Below are 10,764 nucleotides of genomic sequence, written 5' to 3' on the forward strand. Positions count from 1 at the left end.
TTAAAATTTCCTAAAAATTTCATGTTTTTCTCTTTGTGTCAAACCATGCAGATTTTGATCAGATAGATGGTTCTTTTTTTGCTAATGTTTTGTTCTGATCTTTTTCTTTTTGGTTGAACAGACCCAGGACACCCTCTCAGAGAGCGGAGCAAAACAGGAGGGCCAACAAACCATGCTAGGTTGCCAGCCGCCAGGTGCGGCCTGGAGATCTCCCGAAACTGCCCCAGATCTCCAATGACAGAGGACAGCCCCCCACACCTGGAGAAGAGGGCAGCTTTAGAGGGTGGACCAGAGGCGAAGCTACCAGGGGACCGGGGGTGCGCAAAAATGGCAGGTTCGTTTGTGGGGTTTGGGGTATTTTTAGTGTTTTTTTGGTTTTTGGCCTGCAGGGGGCACAGTTTTTAGGCTAGCAGCACCAACATTTCAGAGACTTTTTTGGGAGACTCTACTGATTATACCACCCTGGTTAGGTGAGGTTTGGTTCAGGGAGTCCAAAGTTATGGGCTCCCAAAGGGGGTCCCCCATCCCCCATTGTTTCCAATGGGAGCTAATAGAAGATGGGGGCTACACCTTTGAGGGTCCATAACTTTGGACCTTCTGAGCCAAACTTCACCAAACCTGGATGGTATCATCAGGAGAGTCTCCTAAAGATACTCTGAAAGTTTGGTGCTGCTAGCTTAACAATTGCATGCCTGACAGCAGGCACCCTCCAAATTTCCCCAGATTCTCCTTTTAAATCCACCCCCTTCGGCATGGATTTAAACGGAGAATCTGAGGTCCCCAGTTTAAACATTGAAAGTGATGCTGTTTAATGGCGGGGGAGAATCCACCCCAAAACAGCATCACTTTCAATGTTGTTTTAACTGGGAACCCCAGATTGTCCCTCTAAGGTGGATTTAAAAGGAGAATCTGGGCTCCCTACCTTAAACACCATTGAAAGTGATGCTGTTTTGGGGTGGATTCCAGCATCACAGTGGCTGCCCAAGTGGGGGGAGGGGGCGCAAAACTCAGATTTTGCACCAGTCTCCATTTTCTCTAGCTACGCCTCTGGGGTGGGCTTCACAGCATTATATCCCTGTGAAGTCTCTCCCGGGGCTGCACCCCCCAAATCTCCAGTGTTTTCCCAACCCAGAGTTGACATGCCAGTGGGCCATGCGCATGCCCTCAAATGTACTCTACAGTGCACAAGATTTCTATGGCAGCTCCCCCAGCAGGGTAATGAACACAGACCACATCCTGCATTTTGCGCAAGACTTCTGCCCGAGGGGTCTGCCCAAGATTGACCAAAATTGATTGGAAAGAACGCTGGCCTTTCCGTGTTTGAGGATGGCAGCGCTGACTCTTGAATCTCTTGCTGGTTTGTAAGGGGCTCCTGGACGCAGATCTTTGCTATGGGATGCAGCATCCCCACCAGGCGGGCATGTTCCAGTTCTCACTGAGGCATATTAAAATATGGAGAGTTATTATTTGCATTCTTGTTTCCTTCTGCTTTTGTAAGAACTGTCAGGCAACCCCGAGCGCTTTATGCAGGAGGCATGAAATCAAATGTGTGAATTGGAGATTACACACAAATTTCCCACCGGGGAGGTTGCGCTGCCAGTGGCCTATATTCAAAGTCGAGATCTCGCCCCTCCCATCTGGTTTTAGGGGCGGGGGTGTCTGAGGGGTCATTTTTTAAACAAGCGGCTTTGCCAATCTATGGGCTTTTCTATGGCTTCATGAGGACATTTCCACAAAAGCAAATGAACTGCAGGTTGCTTTTCTATCCAGGGAAACAAGAGATCAAGGGCTCCAAACTGGCACATCTCAAACATATCCGCAAGACACAGCAAATATCCACAAGACACAGCAAATCCCAAACTCAGGAAGCACCAGCATTCAGAAGGGGAGGAAGGCACAGAGCAGTCGAGTTGACCCAGTTTGCGGCTCCAGCGCAAGCAGATCACATCATGGAAAGTGTGGTGTGGTGGTGATTAGGATCCTGGGTGACGCAGGTTTGGATCCCCCCTTCTGCCGTGGAAGCCTCCTGGGTCACCGTGACCCCATCACAATCTCTGAGCTGAGCCTACCTTACAGAGTAATTGTGGGAAAATGAAGGCAGGAAGAACTATAGGTTCTAAAAGCCACTTTGAGTCCCAATTCTGGGGGGGGGGAGAGAAGTGAGATACAAATGCAAAAGCATTCATGCACCAAGAATCAGCTCACCGGTGATGAAGGGCAGAGCACCTCCTCCTCCTCACTCAGGAGTCATGGTCAGCCTCCCCAGGTGTTTGTCCACACAGTACCAAATGGTGTTCAAGATAGAATAGGTGGTTCTCCCCATCACTGTTGCTCTCACAACAACCCTGTGAGGTAAGCTACATTGGAAAAAGTGGGTCTAGCCGAGGGTCAGCTTCATGGCCAAGCAGTGATGGGAACCTGGGCCTCTCAGCTTGTAGCCCAACGCTGTGTTGCAACTGGGTCTCTGGAGCCGGGACCAAGAGCTCCCCCCAGGCCAGTGGCCACTGAGTTGGCCGCAGAAGTCCTTTAATGAAAATGCACCGCCCTGTCCATTTGCAGTAAAAATGCCGACAGCTCCTCCACCTCCTCCATACCCCAAATGAGACATAACCAGAGCCAGGCCTCCTGAGAGGGCCCCGCTCCAGAACTTGGCTGACCACCACAGCCATGCTCAGACCCGTGGAATGCGCAGAAAGCAGGGCAAAGAGAGGTTGGTGGCGCCACTGCCCCAAAACTAGCCTTCCAAGGCAGGGAATAATGATTCTGAGCATGAACCTGTGTGGAAAAGAGAGAAAAGGTTTCCCACAGAGAAGGTGTCTGGATCCTGACCCCTCCCTTTCAGACTCCATTCCAGAAACTGTTGCAAGGATCGGTGCCCCACAGCTTGCTAACTCTAGGCTGGGGCATTCCTGGCGATTTGGGGAGGGGCCGCAGTGGTTATAATATAGCATGAAGAAGTCTGCCATTCAGAGCAGGGAAACTGAGCACTGTAGTATGCAGGTCAGCTGTAATCCCAGATCTCCAGGTCCCACCTGGAGGCTGGCAACCCTGGTGCCCTCAGACACGCCGGGCTCCTGCCCTTGCATGCGGACTAGAAGGCAACTGACAGGTCCATTAGTCTCTGTGCCTCCTGCAGAGTCCTAAACAGATCTACCGATACAGGATGAGTCAGCGGGTCCCTCCAAGACAGCCAGCCCTCCCCACCACAGACACACAAGCACAGGCACACAGGGCCTCCCCTCCTCATAATATTTCTTCAAAGCTAGGGCCTTTCCTCTATCTTGGCGGGGCACCCTCAAAGCCGTAGGCTTATTACGCCACAACTCCCCACACACACACACACACACACCCCGCCTCCTCTCCCAGAGGCCAACTTGGTGCAGCTGCTGATATTAAATTGGGAGGAAGGGCACGAAGGGGGAAGGAAAGAGCTCTGGAGGAGAACTCTGCAATTATTTCCGCCTCAGTCTGAAAGGGAGGGAGGACCAAAGAGCTGAGGGCAGCAGAGGCAGTGGGTGGGTGGCAAAGGACAGAGGTGCCTCCCTCATGGGAGTAGCTCAGAATGCCCCAGGCCTTCTAAGCCTTTGCAAGCAGGTTGCGAGGCCTCGGAACATTAAGCCAATAAATGGACTCAGCAGCATTTATTGATGAGGTATCAAAGCACCATACTTGGCAAAGTCAGTTCTGACGAAACTGGCATTCACAGTCCCCTTTATTCCCCGCTGGAAGCCCCCCTCCCGGTTTCCCAAGAGTTTGTGAAAAACAGTCTTTGGAGTTGAGGCGCCCCAAGGTCAGCGGCAGATAGCAAGAGAAAGCCACCGGCTTCCTGCCCCCACGAGATAACGGATGTAATTCTTTTCTCATGGGACAGAGGTGCCAGGGAAAACCTAGTTTCCTACAAAGCATATGAAGCCATAAAGCAAAGATCAGGGAAAGAATGCACAGATGGCAGTGGTTACATATAGCAGGCTAGTTACATATATCTTTCGAGCAGCATTGATTTGTTATTTTAAGCAGTTACATAGAATTGGGAACGCATCTCAATCACACAGAAAACATCCCCCTGACACAGGTCCAATTCAAGTCCCCCCAAAAGGTGTCAAGGCGTAAGGCAGGTGTCCCCAACGTGGTGCCCGTGGGCACAATGGTACCCACAGACTGCCATTTTTAGAAAATGGGCAGGGCAAGATGGACTTTTGCCCAGAAAGGCTTTTGGTTGGTCATTGGAGATTTGATTGGCTGTGCTGATTTTTCTGTTCAGTGCAGCCCACCTCCTGCCAATCATCTCCTCTGGTTCTCCCGGCAATCTTATTATCATGGTGTCCATCCTCTAAGAAGCTCAGAGAAGCACACACGGGTACCCTTTACCCCCACCGCACATTTTATTTATTTATTTTTATTTATTTATTTATTTTTTAAACTTTTATACCGCCCCATCCTCTAGGGGCTCTGCACAAAACCAGCAGCTCATTGAAGTGCTCATTGAAGGCCAGCCCCTCCCCTCTGCAAAGCTACAAAGATTCCATGGCAGAGCTCTAGTTGTCCTCTAACACAAATGAGAAGGGGTGAGCAGCCGTGGCACCCGCTCTGTGTCCTGAGGGCCACATCAACAGCACGCAGCCTCTCCTCTGCTACACAGACAAGCAGGAGCGGGGGCTGGGAATTCCCTGGATGCCCATCTAAGATCTACTGGGGGGGGCGGGGTTGTCATGCAGTCCTGCAGAGATTATCTAGGTCAGCCATGGTGTGGGGTGAGACTGGTAAATCAATGCCTCTCCAAGTGGTCGTGAGATGCTGCAACACGTGGCTCTTCCTGCCCAGCGAGTCGGGTTGAACCAGCCGGAGCAAAGACAGATCCAGGAATGGAAGAGCCATTTGCAGCAATCTTTACCTGCTAGCTCTGCCGACAGGTCTGAAAATACCAGAGGAAGCCTGCGGCGTTTGGAAGACATACCTGGCAGGGGAACGGATCTGAAACATTTCCCTTCCCCGTCGCTCAAATAACAGGGCCAGAGGAAAAGACAGCTCTAGATGTGTCCGCCAGATCCCTGAGTCTTCCCAAATGCAGAGCTGTTCAAGAAACCCGCAAGTTTCTCTCTCTGGGATTCTGGAAAGGAGAGGGGGAATTAGACAGGCAGGCCTACATCAGTAACTCTGTTCACACCTCAGTCTCCACCTATCCACGCTTCAAAAACCTGGGAGACTTAACCCCCCCTCTTGAGTTTCTGTGTGTGCATCCATCCCTGTCACCCCAAAAGGAAGCCAGGCCGGCGGGGGGCGGGGGGAGGGCACGCTTTGCCCGTCCTTTGTCCGCTTGCCGGCTTTCAGGCTGCAGGGGAGCCAGGCAGGGGGCTCGGCTTTGTAATAACCGCTTGCTTCTGGCTGTATAATTGGATTTTAATAGGTTTCAACAGAAGGGATGGAAATAATGAAGCCCTGCCTTCCCTCCCTCCCTCCCTCCCTCCCAAATAGGAGCAGGGGTACCATTACGGATCACCAAGCCGGACAAGGAAAGCGACTGCAATACAGGATGGAGGCTGCCAAAGCTGCTGGCCGGGGGGAGGCTCCAGGCACTCCTGCCTACCCATCCTGACTTGCAGGGCAGGGCTGGCCGGACAGCAGGCCGTGGCAGAGCAAGAGCCAGCCAGATGCAGCGAGCCTGCCGTGGGAGCTGCAGGCAATTCAGAGGATGATGATGATGATGCACCAGAGAGAGCGTGTAATTGGGAGGGATGTTCCTGAGCAAGTCTGGGCCCCACGATGGGCTGCTGGGCAGCTGTGGGAAGGCGCCTACAGGAACTCAGCTCCCACTAAACCGCACTGAACGCTGCTCTGGCAAAACTGCTGCTGCTGCTGGCAAGGAGAGGAGAGGAGAGGAGAGGCTTGGGAGCAGCGGGGGGGGGGATCTTCATCATCTGTGGAAATCTCTGCAAATCAGGCTGCCTCAGTGGCTGCTCTGAAATGGGAGGGGGACTCTCCTATTGGTCCAGAAGCATCAGAATTAGGGGCACAGAGCTTTTTGTGGGTGCCACCCTGCACATGGGTCAAATGAGGAACTGCCCATACAGGTGTCTTCTCGGTTGTGGCCCCTGCCTGCCCAAGGGGATCAGGAAGGCTCCCACTCTCCTGGCTTTCCACAAACAATGGAAAACTTGGGTGTTGTGGGGTTTCCGGACTGTATGGCCGTGTTCCAGTAGCATTTTCTCCTGACGTTTCGCATTCATTTGTGGCTGGCATCTGAAAATGCAGGCAAACCGTCAGGAGAAAATGCTACTGGAACATGGCCATACAGCCCGGAAACCCCACAACGCCCCAGTGATTCTGCCCATGAAAGACTTCGACAACACAACGTAAAACTTGCCAAGGGTGTCTGCTGAAGCGAGCTTTGAGACAGCCCCGTGGTGGCTTTGAAGAGCAGCAGTGAAGTTTGTCATATTGTAATATCAAGATATCAAAATGTGGGCTGAAATGTGGGCTGAAATGGGAGGGGGAGCAAATGGTTCTGGAGCCCCACAAGTATGAGCCCCCCTCCCGACAAAAAAGGTTGTGCCCATCTGGAAAATAAAAGCTTCTGGAAAGGTTTTTTTTATATCCACTGGGGGCAGGAAGGGGGTCCCAAAACTTTCATGCCAAGTTATTTGGGAGAAGGGATGATGAGTTATTCCTCCACTGAAGAAAAAAATAAAACGTATTCTCTCTTTTTCTGTTTTCCAAAAGGCTCCAAAACAGCAAACAGAGGAAGACAACAAGCAGAAGCCATCAAGATAAAAGCAGCCACCCAGAGTCAGATCAAAACAGATGAAATCCAATAAAGTGCCAGAAACATCCATCAGTCCTAAAAGCCTTGGAAAATAAAAAGGTCTCAGCCTGGCACCCCTGAACAACATCTGCAGCTGGGGAGCTCAACAAAAGAAGATGTTGGAAAAGCTCCCGTAGAGAAACGGAACTGGTTGGCTTTCCACATTTCCTCAGCTGGGTGTTTGGGCACCTTTGCATGGCCCAAGCGGTGAAATTGCCTAAGGAATTGCCTAAGGAAATTGCCTAAGGAACTGCCCAGGGAGCCCCTTAGAAGTGAGGCCCCAAGTGGTAGTGAATCCTTTTTCCTGCCAGTCTATGGGCACTGCCATTCATTGGTGTGTGTGTGGGTGTGTGGGTGTGTGTGTGGGGGGGGGGGTGTTCTGGAGGTCCTGGGCTTCCCCAAGGCAACTTCAGCTGGCAAGCATGGGCGGGATCCTCAATGCATCACGGCTGCCCGGCAAGCCCACCTTGACTCCCCCGCCAGACCTGGTGAAGCAGCAGGAAACAGGCTTTGGGCGGGTGCAGGACAAAAGTTCTTGCAACTCTGCAGCCGATGCAGTGTCTTCCTTCAGAAAATACAGAAGTGTCTTCTTGATTCCTGAAATACATCAACTCCCCCGGTTGTCAACCACCCAGCTTCCCCAGAATCAAAACTGTAAATTGATTATCTAGAAACTTTACTTTCTACACTTCCTACGCCTCAAAGTGTAGAATAAAAATAAAACCAAAATACAGTTGAAACCATCAATAGTCTGATGGTAAATAGTCTGAAGGAAAATGCAAGTCTGAGTGGGGTGGGGAGGACCATTTACAACAGCCAGTTTAATTGATCAAATGCCAGACCAATCGCTAAAAGAAAAGATAAATCCATTGGTGGAGAATGTTTTTATTTTGTTTTTAATTTGTAGGTCTAATCTACAGTTGTTTGTTCTGAAACATTAGGGTAAGTCGGGTTCTATAAATTAACCAAGGAGCTGAAAGAGAAAACAGAAGCGCCCCCCCCCCCTTCTCTCCACCACCTTCATGGGAAATTTGGGTCCCTTACACATACTCAAAGGAAAAGCTAAGGTAGTTGAAAGCTCTGCCCTTTGTACATGCTCAGAGGCAGCTTTACCAGCGTTCCCTAAGGTACTCGTTTGTTGACAGCCTGGTTTTTATATCTTGGGGTGGTGGCAGGAAGAGGAAACAAGCTTTTTACATGCAAGCAAACACCCAACATGCATCTGGAGACACACAGATCGCGGGTGGGGCTGCAACGCCCCCCAACTGTGCTCAGAGCCTGCAGGGACCTTTTCCCGCTCGGCAGGGGCAATGCGAGCTTCTGAGAGCACAGATGCCTCCCTGAACCCACAAAGCTCCAGTTCAGGCCAGTGGAGACCAGCCAGGGGTCGACTCCAGCCCCCTCCCCTCCCCACCAGCCGGGACACCCACTGGCCGCCCACGGGGCTCTCCCTGCCAGGGGTAGGGAACCTGCGGCTCTCCAGATGTTCAGGAACTACAATTCCCATCAGCCCCTAACCCAATTGGCCATGCTGACAGGGGCTGATGGGAATTGTAGTTCCTGAACATCTGGAGAGCCGCAGGTTCCCTACCCCTGCCCCAGCCGAACCAACCTGGCTCTCAGGATCGTTAAAGGAAGAAAGGTTACAGAGGAGAAGCACCCACTCCACTCAATGGGGAGGAGTGTGGGGGCGATTTTCTGCCCCCCACGTGACCCCAACGGCAGCCCCCTGGGGTGCCGGTCCCCACCCCACCTTGTGGTAGCTACGTCGATGCCATTCATTGCGGGAGGGAGGAGGCACCAGGAAATATTCTTTTTCCTGTCCTGGGAGGGCAATCACATCTAATGGTCAGAGCCAAGATGAGTGCAATCCCCGGCTGTTTGAACTGCCTGCCCCTAACCCGTGCGGTCTGTCATGTACACGTGTTCTGTCTCTTTGTGTTACGCCAGATCCAATCAGCCTGAACTTTGCTAATTTTCCTGCACGCGCATTTGCATATAGATTGGATTCTCCCCCTTCCAGCAAGGTGTGTTCTGACAGCGACAGGCAGACCCCGGCACGTCGAGCCACTGTAGAGAGCCGGCAGCCTCATTAGCAGGGGCTTACCCGAAAGCAGGGCAGAGCGGAACAGGCTGCTAAGCCGACAGGAGAGCGATTCCCATCTGGCCCTGAGAAGCCGCGCAGACGCGCACGCCTGTCCCGCAGGCTGCAACCCGAATTCTACGTAGGATCGAAGCTGACAGCTAGAAGTGTCAGGAGCTACCCCCTGGGGATGCTGACGCCACTTTCCCACATAATTGGAGCAGGTTGCAATTAGTTAGCGAGGAGGGGGATTCCCCCACGCATACACACACACACACACACACACACGTCCAAGAGCGCTGCAAGCTCCGCGCTTCGTTTTTCTATTATTTAATTTTATTTATTTCACCGGTCTTTTCCCCAATGGGGTCAAAAGCATGATCGTTCTCTTCTTCTCCTCCATTTTATCCTCATGACAACCCAGTGAAGTAGGTTAGGCCAAGAGTGTGTGATTGACATATGGCAAGCAGACTGGCGATTCGAATATGGGCCTCCCAGATCCTTAGCCTTTTCTGCACAAATAGTTTACTTTAAAACAAATCTTGCCACCAAATGCAACATTTTTTTTTCTTTGAATTCCATATGGTTTCCCCCAGGGGCGTAACGAGGCAGCCCTGGGCAAACTGTAGCCCTGGGCAAAACCTGAGTTGGATCCCCCCCCCCCCCCCTGAGCGGCCACTCCACCATGACCAAAAACAATTTTTTCCGGGACATTGGTGCCTGCAGGGGGTGCATTTTTAGACATATCAGCACCAAAATTTCAGCATATCATCAGGAGACTGTCCTTATGCCACTCCCCAAGTTTGGTGAGGTTTGGTTCAAGGAGTCCAAAGTTATGGATTCCCAAAGGGGGGTGCCCCATCCCCCATTGTTTCCAATGGGAGCTAATAGGAGATGGGGGCTACAGTTTTGAGGGTCCATAACTTTGGCCCCACTGAACCAAACTGCACCAAACTTGGGGGTGCCATCAGCCCTCCAGATGATAAACCCTGAAATTTTGGTGCCGATACATCCAAAAAATGCACCCCTGCAGGAACATCCTCAGAAATTTGCCCAAGAATCTTTAGAGTTTCTGCATTGAGCTTTCTGCATTGCTGTCAATGGGGGTTAGCAGGCTGGGGGGGCACATTTCTAAAGGCACAGTCTCAAAACTTTCGAGGATTCTCCATCAGAGACTGTCTCCTAATTATAGTCTCTCTCCAGGTTTGGTGCAGTTTGGTCCAGGGGGGCCAAATGTTATGGACCCTCAAAACTGTAGCCCCCATCTCCTATTAGCCTCCCATTGGAAACAATGGGGATGGGGCACCCCCTTTGGGGAGTCCATAACTTTGGATTCCCTGAACCAAACCTCACCAAACTCGGGGGGTAGCATAAGGACAGTCTCCTGATGATACGCTGAAATTTTGGTGCCACTAGCCTAAAAACTGCGCCCCCTGTGGGCCAAAAATGGAAAACCACTAAAATACCCAAAAACGAACCCAGCATTTTGATGCCCCCCACAAGGTGATGCCCTGGGCAGCTGCCCACCTTGCCCAATGGGCATTACGTCAGTGGTTTCCCCCCCCTCTATTTGATTCCAGAAACATTTTCTCTTCATTTTTCCTCCATGATTTTCCTGAGAATTTTTACTGCAAGGCATTGTCGAAGGCTCTCACGGCCAGATGCAAACTGGTTGTGGTGGGTTTTCCAAACTGTGTGGCCGTGGTCTGGTGGATCTTGTTCCTAACATTTCACCTGGACACAGTGTGTAACAGACTTCCCTCTGTGATACACCTCTGAAGATGCCAGCCACAGATGCAGGCAAAACGTTAGGAACAAGATCCACCAGACCACGGCCACGCAGCCCGGAAAACCCACCACAACGGCAATGTTTTTTTTCCTA

The sequence above is a fragment of the Sphaerodactylus townsendi genome, linkage group LG06, assembly GCF_021028975.2.
Source record: "Sphaerodactylus townsendi isolate TG3544 linkage group LG06, MPM_Stown_v2.3, whole genome shotgun sequence".
In the NCBI taxonomy this organism is placed as follows: domain Eukaryota; kingdom Metazoa; phylum Chordata; class Lepidosauria; order Squamata; family Sphaerodactylidae; genus Sphaerodactylus; species Sphaerodactylus townsendi.